We start from the raw sequence: 21,248 nt of genomic DNA, 5'->3' as shown, positions 1-21,248 counted from the left end.
AACTTGCTTTAACATGTTTAACAGTGCATGAAATGTTGTCTAAAACAAAAAGAATGATGCATTTTAGTGGCTGGATCTGGTTTTATCACATTCTGAATTGAACGTTGAAAATGAGCTTTTCAGAGCCAGCAGAGGTCAAAATAAGCAGTAATGCAAACTCAGTCATAGACATAGATTTTCACTTGCAACTTGCTTTAACATGTTTAACAGTGCATGAAATGTTGTCTAAAACAAAAAGAAAATGGTTTTTAGTGGCTGGATCTGGTTTTATCACATTCTGAATTGAACGTTGAAAATGAGCTTTTCAGAGCCAGCAGAGGTCAAAATAAGCAGTAATGCAAACTCAGTCATAGACATAGATTTTCACTTGCAACTTGCTTTAACATGTTTAACAGTGCATGAAATGTTGTCTAAAACAAAAAGAAAATGCTTTTTAGTAGCTGGATCTGGTTTTATCACATTCTGAATTGAACGTTGAAAATGAGCTTTTCAGAGCCAGCAGAGGTCAAAATAAGCAGTAATGCAAACTCAGTCAGAGACATAGATTTTCACTTGCAACTTGCTTTAACATGTTTAACAGTGCATGAAATGTTGTCTAAAACAAAAAGAATGATGCATTTTAGTGGCTGGATCTGGTTTTATCACATTCTGAATTGAACGGTGAAAATGAGCTTTTCAGAGCCAGCAGAGGTCAAAATAAGCAGTAATGCAAACTCAGTCATAGACATAGATTTTCACTTGCAACTTGCTTTAACATGTTTAACAGTGCATGAAATGTTGTCTAAAACAAAAAGAATGATGCATTTTAGTGGCTGGGTCTGGTTTTATCACATTCTGAATTGAACGTTGAAAATGAGCTGTTCTCAGCCAGCAGAGGTCAAAATAAGCAGTAATGCAAACTCAGTCAGAGACATAGATTTTCACTTGCAACTTGCTTTAACATGTTTACCAGTGCATGAAATTGTTGTCAAAAACAAAAAGAAAATGCTTTTTAGTGGGTGGATCTGGTTTTATCACATTCTGAATTGAACGTTGAAAATGAGCTTTTCAGAGCCAGCAGAGGTCAAAATAAGCAATAATGCAAACTCAGTCAGAGACATAGATTTTCACTTGCAACTTTCTTAAACATATTTAACAGTGCATGAAATGTTGTCTAAAACAAAAAGAAAATGCTTTTTAGTGGCTGGATCTGGTTTTATCACATTCTGAATTGAACGTTGAAAATGAGCTTTTCAGAGCCAGCAGAGGTCAAAATAAGCAGTAATGCAAACTCAGTCATAGACATAGATTTTCACTTGCAACTTGCTTTAACATGTTTAACAGTGCATGAAATGTTGTCTAAAACAAAAAGAATGATGCATTTTAGTGGCTGGACCTGGTTTTATCACATTCTGAATTGAACGTTGAAAATGAGCTGTTCTCAGCCAGCAAAGGTCAAAATAAGCAGTAATGCAAACTCAGTCAGAGACATAGATTTTCACTTGCAACTTGCTTTAACATGTTTAACAGTGCATGAAATTGTTGTTTAAAACAAAAAGAAAATGCTTTTTAGTAGCTGGATCTGGTTTTATCACTTTCTGAATTGAACGTTGAAAATGAGCTTTTCAGAGCCAGCAGAGGTCAAAATAAGCAGTAATGCAAACTCAGTCATAGACATAGATTTTCACTTGCAACTTGCTTTAACATGTTTAACAGTGCATGAAATGTTGTCTAAAACAAAAAGAATGTTGAATTTTAGTGGCTGGATCTGGTTTTATCACATTCTGAATTGAACGTTGAAAATGAGCTGTTCTCAGCCAGCAGAGGTCAAAATAAGCAGTAATGCAAACTCAGTCAGAGACATAGATTTTCACTTGCAACTTGCTTTAACATGTTTAACAGTGCATGAAATTGTTGTCTAAAACAAAAAGAAAATGCTTTTTAGTGGGTGGATCTGGTTTTATCACATTCTGAATTGAACGTTGAAAATGAGCTTTTCAGAGCCAGCAGAGGTCAAAATAAGCAGTAATGCAAACTCAGTCAGAGACATAGATTTTCACTTGCAACTTGCTTTAACATGTTTAACAGTGCATGAAATTGTTGTCTAAAACAAAAAGAAAATGCTTTTTAGTAGCTGGATCTGGTTTTATCACATTCTGAATTGAACGTTGAAAATGAGCTTTTCAGAGCCAGCAGAGGTCAAAATAAGCAGTAATGCAAACTCAGTCAGAGACATAGATTTTCACTTGCAACTTTCTTAAACGTATTTAACAGTGCATGAAATGTTGTCTAAAACAAAAAGAAAATGCTTTTTAGTGGCTGGATCTGGTTTTATCACATTCTGAATTGAACGTTGAAAATGAGCTTTTCAGAGCCAGCAGAGGTCAAAATAAGCAGTAATGCAAACTCAGTCATAGACATAGACTTTCACTTGCAACTTGCTTTAACATGTTTAACAGTGCATGAAATGTTGTCTAAAACAAAAAGAATGATGCATTTTAGTGGCTGGATCTGGTTTTATCACTTTCTGAATTCAACGTTGAAAATGAGCTGTTCTCAGCCAGCAGAGGTCAAAATAAGCAGTAATGCAAACTCAGTCAGATACATAGATTTTCACTTGCAACTTGCTTTAACATGTTTAACAGTGCATGAATTGTTGTCTAAAACAAAAAGAATGATACATTTTAGTGGCTGGATCTGGTTTTATCACATTCTGAATTGAACGTTGTAAATGAGCTTTTCAGAGCCAGCAGAGGTCAAAATAAGCAGTAATGCAAACTCAGTCATAGACATAGATTTTCACTTGCAACTTGCTTTAACATGTTTAACAGTGCATGAAATGTTGTCTAAAACAAAAAGAATGATGCATTTTAGTGGCTGGATCTGGTTTTATCACATTCTGAATTGAACGTTGAAATAGAGCTGTTCTCAGCCAGCAGAGGTCAAAACAAGCAGTAATGCAAACTCAGTCAGAGACATAGATTTTCACTTGCAACTTGCTTTAACATGTTTAACAGTGCATGAAATATTGTCTAAAACAAAAAGAATGATGCAATTTAGTGGCTGGATCTGGTTTTATCACATTCTGAATTGAACGTTGAAAATGAGCTTTTCAGAGCCAGCAGAGGTCAAAATAAGCAGTAATGCAAACTCAGTCAGAGACATAGATTTTCACTTGCAACTTGCTTTAACATGTTTAACAGTGCATGAAATGTTGTCTAAAACAAAAAGAATGTTGAATTTTAGTGGCTGGGTCTGGTTTTATCACATTCTGAATTGAACGTTGAAAATGAGCTGTTCTCAGCCAGCAGAGGTCAAAATAAGCAGTAATGCAAACTCAGTCAGAGACATAGATTTTCACTTGCAACTTTCTTAAACATATTTAACAGTGCATGAAATGTTGTCTAAAACAAAAAGAAAATGCTTTTTAGTGGCTGGATCTGGTTTTATCACATTCTGAATTGAACGTTGAAAATGAGCTTTTCAGAGCCAGCAGAGGTCAAAATAAGCAGTAATGCAAACTCAGTCATAGACATAGATTTTCACTTGCAACTTGCTTTAACATGTTTAACAGTGCATGAAATGTTGTCTAAAACAAAAAGAATGATGCATTTTAGTGGCTGGACCTGGTTTTATCACATTCTGAATTGAACGTTGAAAATGAGCTGTTCTCAGCCAGCAGAGGTCAAAATAAGCAGTAATGCAAACTCAGTCAGAGACATAGATTTTCACTTGCAACTTGCTTTAACATGTTTAACAGTGCATGAAATTGTTGTTTAAAACAAAAAGAAAATGCTTTTTAGTAGCTGGATCTGGTTTTATCACATTCTGAATTGAACGTTGAAATTGAGCTTTTCAGAGCCAGCAGAGGTCAAAATAAGCAGTAATGCAAACTCAGTCAGAGACAGATTTTCACTTGCAACTTTCTTAAACATATTTAACAGTGCATGAAATGTTGTCTAAAACAAAAAGAAAATGCTTTTTAGTGGCTGGATCTGGTTTTATCACATTCTGAATTGAACGTTGAAAATGAGCTTTTCAGAGCCAGCAGAGGTCAAAATAAGCAGTAATGCAAACTCAGTCATAGACATAGATTTTCACTTGCAACTTGCTTTAACATGTTTAACAGTGCATGAATGTTGTCTAAAACAAAAAGAATGATGCATTTTAGTGGCTGGATCTGGTTTTATCACATTCTGAATTGAACGTTGAAAATGAGCTGTTCTCAGCCAGCAGAGGTCAAAATAAGCAGTATTGCAAACTCAGTCAGAGACATAGATTTTCACTTGCAACTTGCTTTAACATGTTTGACAGTGCATGAAATGTTGTCTAAAACAAAAAGAATGATGCATTTTAGTGGCTGGATCTGGTTTTATCACATTCTGAATTGAACGTTGAAAATGAGCTTTTCAGAGCCAGCAGAGGTCAAAATAAGCAGTAATGCAAACTCAGTCATAGACATAGATTTTCACTTGCAACTTGCTTTAACATGTTTAACAGTGCATGAAATGTTGTCTAAAACAAAAAGAAAATGGTTTTTAGTGGCTGGATCTGGTTTTATCACATTCTGAATTGAACGTTGAAAATGAGCTTTTCAGAGCCAGCAGAGGTCAAAATAAGCAGTAATGCAAACTCAGTCATAGACATAGATTTTCACTTGCAACTTGCTTTAACATGTTTAACAGTGCATGAATGTTGTCTAAAACAAAAAGAATGATGCATTTTAGTGGCTGGATCTGGTTTTATCACATTCTGAATTGAACGTTGAAAATGAGCTGTTCTCAGCCAGCAGAGGTCAAAATAAACAGTATTGCAAACTCAGTCAGAGACATAGATTTTCACTTGCAACTTGCTTTAACATGTTTAACAGTGCATGAAATGTTGTCTAAAACAAAAAGAATGATGCATTTTAGTGGCTGGATCTGGTTTTATCACATTCTGAATTGAACGTTGAAAATGAGCTTTTCAGAGCCAGCAGAGGTCAAAATAAGCAGTAATGCAAACTCAGTCATAGACATAGATTTTCACTTGCAACTTGCTTTAACATGTTTAACAGTGCATGAAATGTTGTCTAAAACAAAAAGAAAATGGTTTTTAGTGGCTGGATCTGGTTTTATCACATTCTGAATTGAACGTTGAAAATGAGCTTTTCAGAGCCAGCAGAGGTCAAAATAAGCAGTAATGCAAACTCAGTCATAGACATAGATTTTCACTTGCAACTTGCTTTAACATGTTTAACAGTGCATGAAATGTTGTCTAAAACAAAAAGAAAATGCTTTTTAGTAGCTGGATCTGGTTTTATCACATTCTGAATTGAACGTTGAAAATGAGCTTTTCAGAGCCAGCAGAGGTCAAAATAAGCAGTAATGCAAACTCAGTCAGAGACATAGATTTTCACTTGCAACTTGCTTTAACATGTTTAACAGTGCATGAAATGTTGTCTAAAACAAAAAGAATGATGCATTTTAGTGGCTGGATCTGGTTTTATCACATTCTGAATTGAACGGTGAAAATGAGCTTTTCAGAGCCAGCAGAGGTCAAAATAAGCAGTAATGCAAACTCAGTCATAGACATAGATTTTCACTTGCAACTTGCTTTAACATGTTTAACAGTGCATGAAATGTTGTCTAAAACAAAAAGAATGATGCATTTTAGTGGCTGGATCTGGTTTTATCACATTCTGAATTGAACGTTGAAATAGAGCTGTTCTCAGCCAGCAGAGGTCAAAACAAGCAGTAATGCAAACTCAGTCAGAGACATAGATTTTCACTTGCAACTTGCTTTAACATGTTTAATAGTGCATGAAATATTGTCTAAAACAAAAAGAATGATGCATTTTAGTGGCTGGATCTGGTTTTATCACTTTCTGAATTCAACGTTGAAAATGAGCTGTTCTCAGCCAGCAGAGGTCAAAATAAGCAGTAATGCAAACTCAGTCAGAGACATAAATTTTCACTTGCAACTTGCTTTAACATGTTTAACAGTGCATGAATGTTGTCTAAAACAAAAAAAATGATGCATTTTAGTGGCTGGATCTGGTTTTATCACATTCTGAATTCAACGTTGAAAATGAGCTGTTCTCAGCCAGCAGAGGTCAAAATAAGCAGTAATGCAAACTCAGTCAGAGACATAAATTTTCACTTGCAACTTGCTTTAACATGTTTAACAGTGCATGAATTGTTGTCTAAAACAAAAAGAATGATGCAATTTAGTGGCTGGATCTAGTTTTATCACATTCTGAATTGAACGGTGAAAATGAGCTTTTCAGAGCCAGCAGAGGTCAAAATAAGCAGTAATGCAAACTCAGTCATAGACATAGATTTTCACTTGCAACTTGCTTTAACATGTTTAACAGTGCATGAAATGTTGTCTAAAACAAAAAGAATGATGCATTTTAGTGGCTGGATCTGGTTTTATCACATTCTGAATTGAACGTTGAAAATGAGCTGTTCTCAGCCAGCAGAGGTCAAAATAAGCAGTAATGCAAACTCAGTCAGAGACATAGATTTTTACTTGCAACGTTCCTAAACATATTTAACAGTGCATGAAATGTTGTCTAAAACAAAAAGAAAATGCTTTTTAGTGGCTGGATCTGGTTTTATCACATTCTGAATTGAACGTTGAAAATGAGCTTTTCAAAGCAAGCAGAGGTCAAAATAAGCAGTAATGCAAACTCAGTCATAGACATAGATTTTCACTTGCAACTTGCTTTAACATGTTTAACAGTGCATGAAATGTTGTCTAAAACAAAAAAGAATGTTGAATTTTAGTGGCTGGATCTGGTTTTATCACATTCTGAATTGAACGTTGAAAATGAGCTGTTCTCAGCAAGCAGAGGTCAAAATAAGCAGTAATGCAAACTCAGTCAGAGACATAGATTTTCACTTGCAACTTGCTTTAACATGTTTAACAGTGCATGAAATTGTTGTCTAAAACAAAAAGAAAATGCTTTTTAGAGGGTGGATCTGGTTTTATCACATTCTGAATTGAACGTTGAAAATGAGCTTTTCAGAGCCAGCAGAGGTCAAAATAAGCAGTAATGCAAACTCAGTCAGAGACATAGATTTTCACTTGCAACTTGCTTTAACATGTTTACCAGTGCCTGAAATGTTGTCTAAAACAAAAAGAATGATGCATTTTAGTGGCTGGATCTGGTTTTATCACATTCTGAATTGAACGTTGAAAATGAGCTGTTCTCAGCCAGCAGAGGTCAAAATAAGCAGTAATGCAAACTCAGTCAGAGACATAGATTTTCACTTGCAACTTGCTTTAACATGTTTAACAGTGCATGAATTGTTGTCTAAAACAAAAAGAATGATGCATTTTAGTGGCTGGATCTGGTTTTATCACATTCTGAATTGAACGTTGAAAATGAGCTTTTCAGAGCCAGCAAAGGTCAAAATAAGCAGTAATGCAAACTCAGTCATAGACATAGATTTTCACTTGCAACTTGCTTTAACATGTTTAACAGTGCATGAAATGTTGTCTAAAACAAAAAGAATGATGCAATTTAGTGGCTGGATCTGGTTTTATCACATTCTGAATTGAACGGTGAAAATGAGCTTTTCAGAGCCAGCAGAGGTCAAAATAAGCAGTAATGCAAACTCAGTCATAGACATAGATTTTCACTTGCAACTTGCTTTAACATGTTTAACAGTGCATGAAATGTTGTCTAAAACAAAAAGAATGATGCATTTTAGTGGCTGGATCTGGTTTTATCACATTCTGAATTGAACGTTGAAAATGAGCTGTTCTCAGCCAGCAGAGGTCAAAATAAGCAGTAATGCAAACTCAGTCATAGACATAGATTTTCACTTGCAACTTGCTTTAACATGTTTAACAGTGCATGAAATGTTGTCTAAAACAAAAAGAATGATGCAATTTAGTGGCTGGATCTGGTTTTATCACATTCTGAATTGAACGGTGAAAATGAGCTTTTCAGAGCCAGCAGAGGTCAAAATAAGCAGTAATGCAAACTCAGTCATAGACATAGATTTTCACTTGCAACTTGCTTTAACATGTTTAACAGTGCATGAAATGTTGTCTAAAACAAAAAGAATGATGCATTTTAGTGGCTGGATCTGGTTTTATCACATTCTGAATTGAACGTTGAAAATGAGCTGTTCTCAGCCAGCAGAGGTCAAAATAAGCAGTAATGCAAACTCAGTCAGAGACATAGATTTTTACTTGCAACGTTCCTAAACATATTTAACAGTGCATGAAATGTTGTCTAAAACAAAAAGAAAATGCTTTTTAGTGGCTGGATCTGGTTTTATCACATTCTGAATTGAACGTTGAAAATGAGCTGTTCTCAGCCAGCAGAGGTCAAAATAAGCAGTAATGCAAACTCAGTCAGAGACATAGATTTTCACTTGCAACTTGCTTTAACATGTTTAACAGTGCATGAAATGTTGTCTAAAACAAAAAGAAAATGCTTTTTAGTGGCTGGATCTGGTTTTATCACATTCTGAATTGAACGTTGAAAATGAGCTTTTCAGAGCCAGCAGAGGTCAAAATAAGCAGTAATGCAAACTCAGTCATAGACATAGATTTTCACTTGCAACTTGCTTTAACATGTTTAACAGTGCATGAAATGTTGTCTAAAACAAAAAGAATGTTGAATTTTAGTGGCTGGATCTGGTTTTATCACATTCTGAATTGAACGTTGAAAATGAGCTGTTCTCAGCCAGCAGAGGTCAAAATAAGCAGTAATGCAAACTCAGTCAGAGACATAGATTTTCACTTGCAACTTGCTTTAACATGTTTACAGTGCATGAAATTGTTGTCTAAAACAAAAAGAAAATGCTTTTTAGTGGGTGGATCTGGTTTTATCACATTCTGAATTGAACGTTGAAAATGAGCTTTTCAGAGCCAGCAGAGGTCAAAATAAGCAGTAATGCAAACTCAGTCAGAGACATAGATTTTCACTTGCAACTTGCTTTAACATGTTTAACAGTGCATGAAATTGTTGTCTAAAACAAAAAGAAAATGCTTTTTAGTAGCTGGATCTGGTTTTATCACATTCTGAATTGAACGTTGAAAATGAGCTTTTCAGAGCCAGCAGAGGTAAAAAAAAACAGTAATGCAAACTCAGTCATAGACATAGATTTTCACTTGCAACTTGCTTTAACATGTTTAACAGTGCATGAAATGTTGTCTAAAACAAAAAGAAAATGCTTTTTAGTAGCTGGATCTGGTTTTATCACATTCTGAATTGAACGGTGAAAATGAGCTTTTCAGAGCCAGCAGAGGTCAAAATAAGCAGTAATGCAAACTCAGTCATAGACATAGATTTTCACTTGCAACTTGCTTTAACATGTTTAACAGTGCATGAAATGTTGTCTAAAACAAAAAGAATGATGCATTTTAGTGGCTGGATCTGGTTTTATCACATTCTGAATTGAACGTTGAAATAGAGCTGTTCTCAGCCAGCAGAGGTCAAAACAAGCAGTAATGCAAACTCAGTCAGAGACATAGATTTTCACTTGCAACTTGCTTTAACATGTTTAATAGTGCATGAAATATTGTCTAAAACAAAAAGAATGATGCATTTTAGTGGCTGGATCTGGTTTTATCACTTTCTGAATTCAACGTTGAAAATGAGCTGTTCTCAGCCCGCAGAGGTCAAAATAAGCAGTAATGCAAACTCAGTCAGAGACATAAATTTTCACTTGCAACTTGCTTTAACATGTTTAACAGTGCATGAATGTTGTCTAAAACAAAAAAAATGATGCATTTTAGTGGCTGGATCTGGTTTTATCACATTCTGAATTCAACGTTGAAAATGAGCTGTTCTCAGCCAGCAGAGGTCAAAATAAGCAGTAATGCAAACTCAGTCAGAGACATAAATTTTCACTTGCAACTTGCTTTAACATGTTTAACAGTGCATGAATTGTTGTCTAAAACAAAAAGAATGATGCAATTTAGTGGCTGGATCTAGTTTTATCACATTCTGAATTGAACGGTGAAAATTAGCTTTTCAGAGCCAGCAGAGGTCAAAATAAGCAGTAATGCAAACTCAGTCATAGACATAGATTTTCACTTGCAACTTGCTTTAACATGTTTAACAGTGCATGAAATGTTGTCTAAAACAAAAAGAATGATGCATTTTAGTGGCTGGATCTGGTTTTATCACATTCTGAATTGAACGTTGAAAATGAGCTTTTCAGAGCCAGCAGAGGTCAAAATAAGCAGTAATGCAAACTCAGTCATAGACATAGATTTTTACTTGCAACGTTCCTAAACATATTTAACAGTGCATGAAATGTTGTCTAAAACAAAAAGAAAATGCTTTTTAGTGGCTGGATCTGGTTTTATCACATTCTGAATTGAACGTTGAAAATGAGCTTTTCAGAGCAAGCAGAGGTCAAAATAAGCAGTAATGCAAACTCAGTCATAGACATAGATTTTCACTTGCAACTTGCTTTAACATGTTTAACAGTGCATGAAATGTTGTCTAAAACAAAAAAGAATGTTGAATTTTAGTGGCTGGATCTGGTTTTATCACATTCTGAATTGAACGTTGAAAATGAGCTGTTCTCAGCAAGCAGAGGTCAAAATAAGCAGTAATGCAAACTCAGTCAGAGACATAGATTTTCACTTGCAACTTGCTTTAACATGTTTAACAGTGCATGAAATTGTTGTCTAAAACAAAAAGAAAATGCTTTTTAGAGGGTGGATCTGGTTTTATCACATTCTGAATTGAACGTTGAAAATGAGCTTTTCAGAGCCAGCAGAGGTCAAAATAAGCAGTAATGCAAACTCAGTCAGAGACATAGATTTTCACTTGCAACTTGCTTTAACATGTTTACCAGTGCCTGAAATGTTGTCTAAAACAAAAAGAATGATGCATTTTAGTGGCTGGATCTGGTTTTATCACATTCTGAATTGAACGTTGAAAATGAGCTGTTCTCAGCCAGCAGAGGTCAAAATAAGCAGTAATGCAAACTCAGTCAGAGACATAGATTTTCACTTGCAACTTGCTTTAACATGTTTAACAGTGCATGAATTGTTGTCTAAAACAAAAAGAATGATGCATTTTAGTGGCTGGATCTGGTTTTATCACATTCTGAATTGAACGTTGAAAATGAGCTTTTCAGAGCCAGCAAAGGTGAAAATAAGCAGTAATGCAAACTCAGTCATAGACATAGATTTTCACTTGCAACTTGCTTTAACATGTTTAACAGTGCATGAAATGTTGTCTAAAACAAAAAGAATGATGCAATTTAGTGGCTGGATCTGGTTTTATCACATTCTGAATTGAACGGTGAAAATGAGCTTTTCAGAGCCAGCAGAGGTCAAAATAAGCAGTAATGCAAACTCAGTCATAGACATAGATTTTCACTTGCAACTTGCTTTAACATGTTTAACAGTGCATGAAATGTTGTCTAAAACAAAAAGAATGATGCATTTTAGTGGCTGGATCTGGTTTTATCACATTCTGAATTGAACGTTGAAAATGAGCTGTTCTCAGCCAGCAGAGGTCAAAATAAGCAGTAATGCAAACTCAGTCATAGACATAGATTTTCACTTGCAACTTGCTTTAACATGTTTAACAGTGCATGAAATGTTGTCTAAAACAAAAAGAATGATGCAATTTAGTGGCTGGATCTGGTTTTATCACATTCTGAATTGAACGGTGAAAATGAGCTTTTCAGAGCCAGCAGAGGTCAAAATAAGCAGTAATGCAAACTCAGTCATAGACATAGATTTTCACTTGCAACTTGCTTTAACATGTTTAACAGTGCATGAAATGTTGTCTAAAACAAAAAGAATGATGCATTTTAGTGGCTGGATCTGGTTTTATCACATTCTGAATTGAACGTTGAAAATGAGCTGTTCTCAGCCAGCAGAGGTCAAAATAAGCAGTAATGCAAACTCAGTCATAGACATAGATTTTCACTTGCAACTTGCTTTAACATGTTTAACAGTGCATGAAATGTTGTCTAAAACAAAAAGAATGATGCATTTTAGTGGCTGGATCTGGTTTTATCACATTCTGAATTGAACGTTGAAATAGAGCTGTTCTCAGCCAGCAGAGGTCAAAACAAGCAGTAATGCAAACTCAGTCAGAGACATAGATTTTCACTTGCAACTTGCTTTAACATGTTTAATAGTGCATGAAATATTGTCTAAAACAAAAAGAATGATGCATTTTAGTGGCTGGATCTGGTTTTATCACTTTCTGAATTCAACGTTGAAAATGAGCTGTTCTCAGCCAGCAGAGGTCAAAATAAGCAGTAATGCAAACTCAGTCAGAGACATAAATTTTCACTTGCAACTTGCTTTAACATGTTTAACAGTGCATGAATGTTGTCTAAAACAAAAAAAATGATGCATTTTAGTGGCTGGATCTGGTTTTATCACATTCTGAATTCAACGTTGAAAATGAGCTGTTCTCAGCCAGCAGAGGTCAAAATAAGCAGTAATGCAAACTCAGTCAGAGACATAAATTTTCACTTGCAACTTGCTTTAACATGTTTAACAGTGCATGAATTGTTGTCTAAAACAAAAAGAATGATGCAATTTAGTGGCTGGATCTAGTTTTATCACATTCTGAATTGAACGGTGAAAATGAGCTTTTCAGAGCCAGCAGAGGTCAAAATAAGCAGTAATGCAAACTCAGTCATAGACATAGATTTTCACTTGCAACTTGCTTTAACATGTTTAACAGTGCATGAAATGTTGTCTAAAACAAAAAGAATGATGCATTTTAGTGGCTGGATCTGGTTTTATCACATTCTGAATTGAACGTTGAAAATGAGCTGTTCTCAGCCAGCAGAGGTCAAAATAAGCAGTAATGCAAACTCAGTCAGAGACATAGATTTTTACTTGCAACGTTCCTAAACATATTTAACAGTGCATGAAATGTTGTCTAAAACAAAAAGAAAATGCTTTTTAGTGGCTGGATCTGGTTTTATCACATTCTGAATTGAACGTTGAAAATGAGCTTTTCAAAGCAAGCAGAGGTCAAAATAAGCAGTAATGCAAACTCAGTCATAGACATAGATTTTCACTTGCAACTTGCTTTAACATGTTTAACAGTGCATGAAATGTTGTCTAAAACAAAAAAGAATGTTGAATTTTAGTGGCTGGATCTGGTTTTATCACATTCTGAATTGAACGTTGAAAATGAGCTGTTCTCAGCAAGCAGAGGTCAAAATAAGCAGTAATGCAAACTCAGTCAGAGACATAGATTTTCACTTGCAACTTGCTTTAACATGTTTAACAGTGCATGAAATTGTTGTCTAAAACAAAAAGAAAATGCTTTTTAGAGGGTGGATCTGGTTTTATCACATTCTGAATTGAACGTTGAAAATGAGCTTTTCAGAGCCAGCAGAGGTCAAAATAAGCAGTAATGCAAACTCAGTCAGAGACATAGATTTTCACTTGCAACTTGCTTTAACATGTTTACCAGTGCCTGAAATGTTGTCTAAAACAAAAAGAATGATGCATTTTAGTGGCTGGATCTGGTTTTATCACATTCTGAATTGAACGTTGAAAATGAGCTGTTCTCAGCCAGCAGAGGTCAAAATAAGCAGTAATGCAAACTCAGTCAGAGACATAGATTTTCACTTGCAACTTGCTTTAACATGTTTAACAGTGCATGAATTGTTGTCTAAAACAAAAAGAATGATGCATTTTAGTGGCTGGATCTGGTTTTATCACATTCTGAATTGAACGTTGAAAATGAGCTTTTCAGAGCCAGCAAAGGTCAAAATAAGCAGTAATGCAAACTCAGTCATAGACATAGATTTTCACTTGCAACTTGCTTTAACATGTTTAACAGTGCATGAAATGTTGTCTAAAACAAAAAGAATGATGCAATTTAGTGGCTGGATCTGGTTTTATCACATTCTGAATTGAACGGTGAAAATGAGCTTTTCAGAGCCAGCAGAGGTCAAAATAAGCAGTAATGCAAACTCAGTCATAGACATAGATTTTCACTTGCAACTTGCTTTAACATGTTTAACAGTGCATGAAATGTTGTCTAAAACAAAAAGAATGATGCATTTTAGTGGCTGGATCTGGTTTTATCACATTCTGAATTGAACGTTGAAAATGAGCTGTTCTCAGCCAGCAGAGGTCAAAATAAGCAGTAATGCAAACTCAGTCATAGACATAGATTTTCACTTGCAACTTGCTTTAACATGTTTAACAGTGCATGAAATGTTGTCTAAAACAAAAAGAATGATGCAATTTAGTGGCTGGATCTGGTTTTATCACATTCTGAATTGAACGGTGAAAATGAGCTTTTCAGAGCCAGCAGAGGTCAAAATAAGCAGTAATGCAAACTCAGTCATAGACATAGATTTTCACTTGCAACTTGCTTTAACATGTTTAACAGTGCATGAAATGTTGTCTAAAACAAAAAGAATGATGCATTTTAGTGGCTGGATCTGGTTTTATCACATTCTGAATTGAACGTTGAAAATGAGCTGTTCTCAGCCAGCAGAGGTCAAAATAAGCAGTAATGCAAACTCAGTCAGAGACATAGATTTTTACTTGCAACGTTCCTAAACATATTTAACAGTGCATGAAATGTTGTCTAAAACAAAAAGAAAATGCTTTTTAGTGGCTGGATCTGGTTTTATCACATTCTGAATTGAACGTTGAAAATGAGCTGTTCTCAGCCAGCAGAGGTCAAAATAAGCAGTAATGCAAACTCAGTCAGAGACATAGATTTTCACTTGCAACTTGCTTTAACATGTTTAACAGTGCATGAAATGTTGTCTAAAACAAAAAGAAAATGCTTTTTAGTGGCTGGATCTGGTTTTATCACATTCTGAATTGAACGTTGAAAATGAGCTTTTCAGAGCCAGCAGAGGTCAAAATAAGCAGTAATGCAAACTCAGTCATAGACATAGATTTTCACTTGCAACTTGCTTTAACATGTTTAACAGTGCATGAAATGTTGTCTAAAACAAAAAGAATGTTGAATTTTAGTGGCTGGATCTGGTTTTATCACATTCTGAATTGAACGTTGAAAATGAGCTGTTCTCAGCCAGCAGAGGTCAAAATAAGCAGTAATGCAAACTCAGTCAGAGACATAGATTTTCACTTGCAACTTGCTTTAACATGTTTACAGTGCATGAAATTGTTGTCTAAAACAAAAAGAAAATGCTTTTTAGTGGGTGGATCTGGTTTTATCACATTCTGAATTGAACGTTGAAAATGAGCTTTTCAGAGCCAGCAGAGGTCAAAATAAGCAGTAATGCAAACTCAGTCAGAGACATAGATTTTCACTTGCAACTTGCTTTAACATGTTTAACAGTGCATGAAATTGTTGTCTAAAACAAAAAGAAAATGCTTTTTAGTAGCTGGATCTGGTTTTATCACATTCTGAATTGAACGTTGAAAATGAGCTTTTCAGAGCCAGCAGAGGTAAAAAAAAACAGTAATGCAAACTCAGTCATAGACATAGATTTTCACTTGCAACTTGCTTTAACATGTTTAACAGTGCATGAAATGTTGTCTAAAACAAAAAGAAAATGCTTTTTAGTAGCTGGATCTGGTTTTATCACATTCTGAATTGAACGTTGAAAATGAGCTTTTCAGAGCCAGCAGAGGTCAAAATAAGCAGTAATGCAAACTCAGTCAGAGACATAGATTTTCACTTGCAACTTGCTTTAACATGTTTAACAGTGCATGAAATGTTGTCTAAAACAAAAAGAATGATGCATTTTAGTGGCTGGATCTGGTTTTATCACATTCTGAATTGAACGGTGAAAATGAGCTTTTCAGAGCCAGCAGAGGTCAAAATAAGCAGTAATGCAAACTCAGTCATAGACATAGATTTTCACTTGCAACTTGCTTTAACATGTTTAACAGTGCATGAAATGTTGTCTAAAACAAAAAGAATGATGCATTTTAGTGGCTGGATCTGGTTTTATCACATTCTGAATTGAACGTTGAAATAGAGCTGTTCTCAGCCAGCAGAGGTCAAAACAAGCAGTAATGCAAACTCAGTCAGAGACATAGATTTTCACTTGCAACTTGCTTTAACATGTTTAATAGTGCATGAAATATTGTCTAAAACAAAAAGAATGATGCATTTTAGTGGCTGGATCTGGTTTTATCACTTTCTGAATTCAACGTTGAAAATGAGCTGTTCTCAGCCCGCAGAGGTCAAAATAAGCAGTAATGCAAACTCAGTCAGAGACATAAATTTTCACTTGCAACTTGCTTTAACATGTTTAACAGTGCATGAATGTTGTCTAAAACAAAAAAAATGATGCATTTTAGTGGCTGGATCTGGTTTTATCACATTCTGAATTCAACGTTGAAAATGAGCTGTTCTCAGCCAGCAGAGGTCAAAATAAGCAGTAATGCAAACTCAGTCAGAGACATAAATTTTCACTTGCAACTTGCTTTAACATGTTTAACAGTGCATGAATTGTTGTCTAAAACAAAAAGAATGATGCAATTTAGTGGCTGGATCTAGTTTTATCACATTCTGAATTGAACGGTGAAAATTAGCTTTTCAGAGCCAGCAGAGGTCAAAATAAGCAGTAATGCAAACTCAGTCATAGACATAGATTTTCACTTGCAACTTGCTTTAACATGTTTAACAGTGCATGAAATGTTGTCTAAAACAAAAAGAATGATGCATTTTAGTGGCTGGATCTGGTTTTATCACATTCTGAATTGAACGTTGAAAATGAGCTTTTCAGAGCCAGCAGAGGTCAAAATAAGCAGTAATGCAAACTCAGTCATAGACATAGATTTTTACTTGCAACGTTCCTAAACATATTTAACAGTGCATGAAATGTTGTCTAAAACAAAAAGAAAATGCTTTTTAGTGGCTGGATCTGGTTTTATCACATTCTGAATTGAACGTTGAAAATGAGCTTTTCAGAGCAAGCAGAGGTCAAAATAAGCAGTAATGCAAACTCAGTCATAGACATAGATTTTCACTTGCAACTTGCTTTAACATGTTTAACAGTGCATGAAATGTTGTCTAAAACAAAAAAGAATGTTGAATTTTAGTGGCTGGATCTGGTTTTATCACATTCTGAATTGAACGTTGAAAATGAGCTGTTCTCAGCAAGCAGAGGTCAAAATAAGCAGTAATGCAAACTCAGTCAGAGACATAGATTTTTACTTGCAACGTTCCTAAACATATTTAACAGTGCATGAAATGTTGTCTAAAACAAAAAGAAAATGCTTTTTAGTGGCTGGATCTGGTTTTATCACATTCTGAATTGAACGTTGAAAATGAGCTGTTCTCAGCCAGCAGAGGTCAAAATAAGCAGTAATGCAAACTCAGTCAGAGACATAGATTTTCACTTGCAACTTGCTTTAACATGTTTAACAGTGCATGAAATGTTGTCTAAAACAAAAAGAAAATGCTTTTTAGTGGCTGGATCTGGTTTTATCACATTCTGAATTGAACGTTGAAAATGAGCTTTTCAGAGCCAGCAGAGGTCAAAATAAGCAGTAATGCAAACTCAGTCATAGACATAGATTTTCACTTGCAACTTGCTTTAACATGTTTAACAGTGCATGAAATGTTGTCTAAAACAAAAAGAATGTTGAATTTTAGTGGCTGGATCTGGTTTTATCACATTCTGAATTGAACGTTGAAAATGAGCTGTTCTCAGCCAGCAGAGGTCAAAATAAGCAGTAATGCAAACTCAGTCAGAGACATAGATTTTCACTTGCAACTTGCTTTAACATGTTTAACAGTGCATGAAATTGTTGTCTAAAACAAAAAGAAAATGCTTTTTAGTGGGTGGATCTGGTTTTATCACATTCTGAATTGAACGTTGAAAATGAGCTTTTCAGAGCCAGCAGAGGTCAAAATAAGCAGTAATGCAAACTCAGTCAGAGACATAGATTTTCACTTGCAACTTGCTTTAACATGTTTAACAGTGCATGAAATTGTTGTCTAAAACAAAAAGAAAATGCTTTTTAGTAGCTGGATCTGGTTTTATCACATTCTGAATTGAACGTTGTAAATGAGCTTTTCAGAGCCAGCAGAGGTCAAAATAAGCAGTAATGCAAACTCAGTCATAGACATAGATTTTCACTTGCAACTTGCTTTAACATGTTTAACAGTGCATGAAATGTTGTCTAAAACAAAAAGAATGATGCATTTTAGTGGCTGGATCTGGTTTTATCACATTCTGAATTGAACGTTGAAATAGAGCTGTTCTCAGCCAGCAGAGGTCAAAACAAGCAGTAATGCAAACTCAGTCAGAGACATAGATTTTCACTTGCAACTTGCTTTAACATGTTTAACAGTGCATGAAATATTGTCTAAAACAAAAAGAATGATGCAATTTAGTGGCTGGATCTGGTTTTATCACATTCTGAATTGAACGGTGAAAATGAGCTTTTCAGAGCCAGCAGAGGTCAAAATAAGCAGTAATGCAAACTCAGTCATAGATAGACATAGATTTTCACTTGCAACTTGCTTTAACATGTTTAACAGTGCATGAAATGTTGTCTAAAACAAAAAGAATGATGCATTTTAGTGGCTGGATCTGGTTTTATCACATTCTGAATTGAACGTTGAAATAGAGCTGTTCTCAGCCAGCAGAGGTCAAAACAAGCAGTAATGCAAACTCAGTCAGAGACATAGATTTTCACTTGCAACGTTCCTAAACATATTTAACAGTGCATAAAATGTTGTCTAAAACAAAAAGAAAATGCTTTTTAGTGGCTGGATCTGGTTTTATCACATTCTGAAATGAACGTTGAAAATGAGCTTTTCAGAGCCAGCAGAGGTCAAAATAAGCAGTAATGCAAACTCAGTCATAGACATAGATTTTCACTTGCAACTTGCTTTAACATGTTTAACAGTGCATGAAATGTTGTCTAAAACAAAAAGAATGTTGAATTTTAGTGGCTGGGTCTGGTTTTATCACATTCTGAATTGAACGTTGAAAATGAGCTGTTCTCAGCCAGCAGAGGTCAAAATAAGCAGTAATGCAAACTCAGTCAGAGACATAGATTTTCACTTGCAACTTGCTTTAACATGTTTACCAGTGCATGAAATTGTTGTCAAAAACAAAAAGAAAATGCTTTTTAGTGGGTGGATCTGGTTTTATCACATTCTGAATTGAACGTTGAAAATGAGCTTTTCAGAGCCAGCAGAGGTCAAAATAAGCAATAATGCAAACTCAGTCAGAGACATAGATTTTCACTTGCAACTTTCTTAAACATATTTAACAGTGCATGAAATGTTGTCTAAAACAAAAAGAAAATGCTTTTTAGTGGCTGGATCTGGTTTTATCACATTCTGAATTGAACGTTGAAAATGAGCTTTTCAGAGCCAGCAGAGGTCAAAATAAGCAGTAATGCAAACTCAGTCATAGACATAGATTTTCACTTGCAACTTGCTTTAACATGTTTAACAGTGCATGAAATGTTGTCTAAAACAAAAAGAATGATGCATTTTAGTGGCTGGACCTGGTTTTATCACATTCTGAATTGAACGTTGAAAATGAGCTGTTCTCAGCCAGCAAAGGTCAAAATAAGCAGTAATGCAAACTCAGTCAGAGACATAGATTTTCACTTGCAACTTGCTTTAACATGTTTAACAGTGCATGAAATTGTTGTTTAAAACAAAAAGAAAATGCTTTTTAGTAGCTGGATCTGGTTTTATCACTTTCTGAATTGAACGTTGAAAATGAGCTTTTCAGAGCCAGCAGAGGTCAAAATAAGCAGTAATGCAAACTCAGTCATAGACATAGATTTTCACTTGCAACTTGCTTTAACATGTTTAACAGTGCATGAAATGTTGTCTAAAACAAAAAGAATGTTGAATTTTAGTGGCTGGATCTGGTTTTATCACATTCTGAATTGAACGTTGAAAATGAGCTGTTCTCAGCCAGCAGAGGTCAAAATAAGCAGTAATGCAAACTCAGTCAGAGACATAGATTTTCACTTGCAACTTGCTTTAACATGTTTAACAGTGCATGAAATTGTTGTCTAAAACAAAAAGAAAATGCTTTTTAGTGGGTGGATCTGGTTTTATCACATTCTGAATTGAACGTTGAAAATGAGCTTTTCAGAGCCAGCAGAGGTCAAAATAAGCAGTAATGCAAACTCAGTCAGAGACATAGATTTTCACTTGCAACTTGCTTTAACATGTTTAACAGTGCATGAAATTGTTGTCTAAAACAAAAAGAAAATGCTTTTTAGTAGCTGGATCTGGTTTTATCACATTCTGAATTGAACGTTGAAAATGAGCTTTTCAGAGCCAGCAGAGGTCAAAATAAGCAGTAATGCAAACTCAGTCAGAGACATAGATTTTCACTTGCAACTTTCTTAAACGTATTTAACAGTGCATGAAATGTTGTCTAAAACAAAAAGAAAATGCTTTTTAGTGGCTGGATCTGGTTTTATCACATTCTGAATTGAACGTTGAAAATGAGCTTTTCAGAGCCAGCAGAGGTCAAAATAAGCAGTAATGCAAACTCAGTCATAGACATAGACTTTCACTTGCAACTTGCTTTAACATGTTTAACAGTGCATGAAATGTTGTCTAAAACAAAAAGAATGATGCATTTTAGTGGCTGGATCTGGTTTTATCACTTTCTGAATTCAACGTTGAAAATGAGCTGTTCTCAGCCAGCAGAGGTCAAAATAAGCAGTAATGCAAACTCAGTCAGATACATAGATTTTCACTTGCAACTTGCTTTAACATGTTTAACAGTGCATGAATTGTTGTCTAAAACAAAAAGAATGATACATTTTAGTGGCTGGATCTGGTTTTATCACATTCTGAATTGAACGTTGTAAATGAGCTTTTCAGAGCCAGCAGAGGTCAAAATAAGCAGTAATGCAAACTCAGTCATAGACATAGATTTTCACTTGCAACTTGCTTTAACATGTTTAACAGTGCATGAAATGTTGTCTAAAACAAAAAGAATGATGCATTTTAGTGGCTGGATCTGGTTTTATCACATTCTGAATTGAACGTTGAAATAGAGCTGTTCTCAGCCAGCAGAGGTCAAAACAAGCAGTAATGCAAACTCAGTCAGAGACATAGATTTTCACTTGCAACTTGCTTTAACATGTTTAACAGTGCATGAAATATTGTCTAAAACAAAAAGAATGATGCAATTTAGTGGCTGGATCTGGTTTTATCACATTCTGAATTGAACGTTGAAAATGAGCTTTTCAGAGCCAGCAGAGGTCAAAATAAGCAGTAATGCAAACTCAGTCAGAGACATAGATTTTCACTTGCAACTTGCTTTAACATGTTTAACAGTGCATGAAATGTTGTCTAAAACAAAAAAGAATGATGCATTTTATGT

Source organism: Danio rerio, chromosome 4 (assembly GCF_049306965.1).
Source record: "Danio rerio strain Tuebingen ecotype United States chromosome 4, GRCz12tu, whole genome shotgun sequence".
NCBI classification, from domain to species: Eukaryota; Metazoa; Chordata; class Actinopteri; order Cypriniformes; family Danionidae; genus Danio; species Danio rerio.
The sequence above is the reverse complement of the archived record's forward strand: the minus strand, read 5'-3'. Positions refer to the sequence as shown.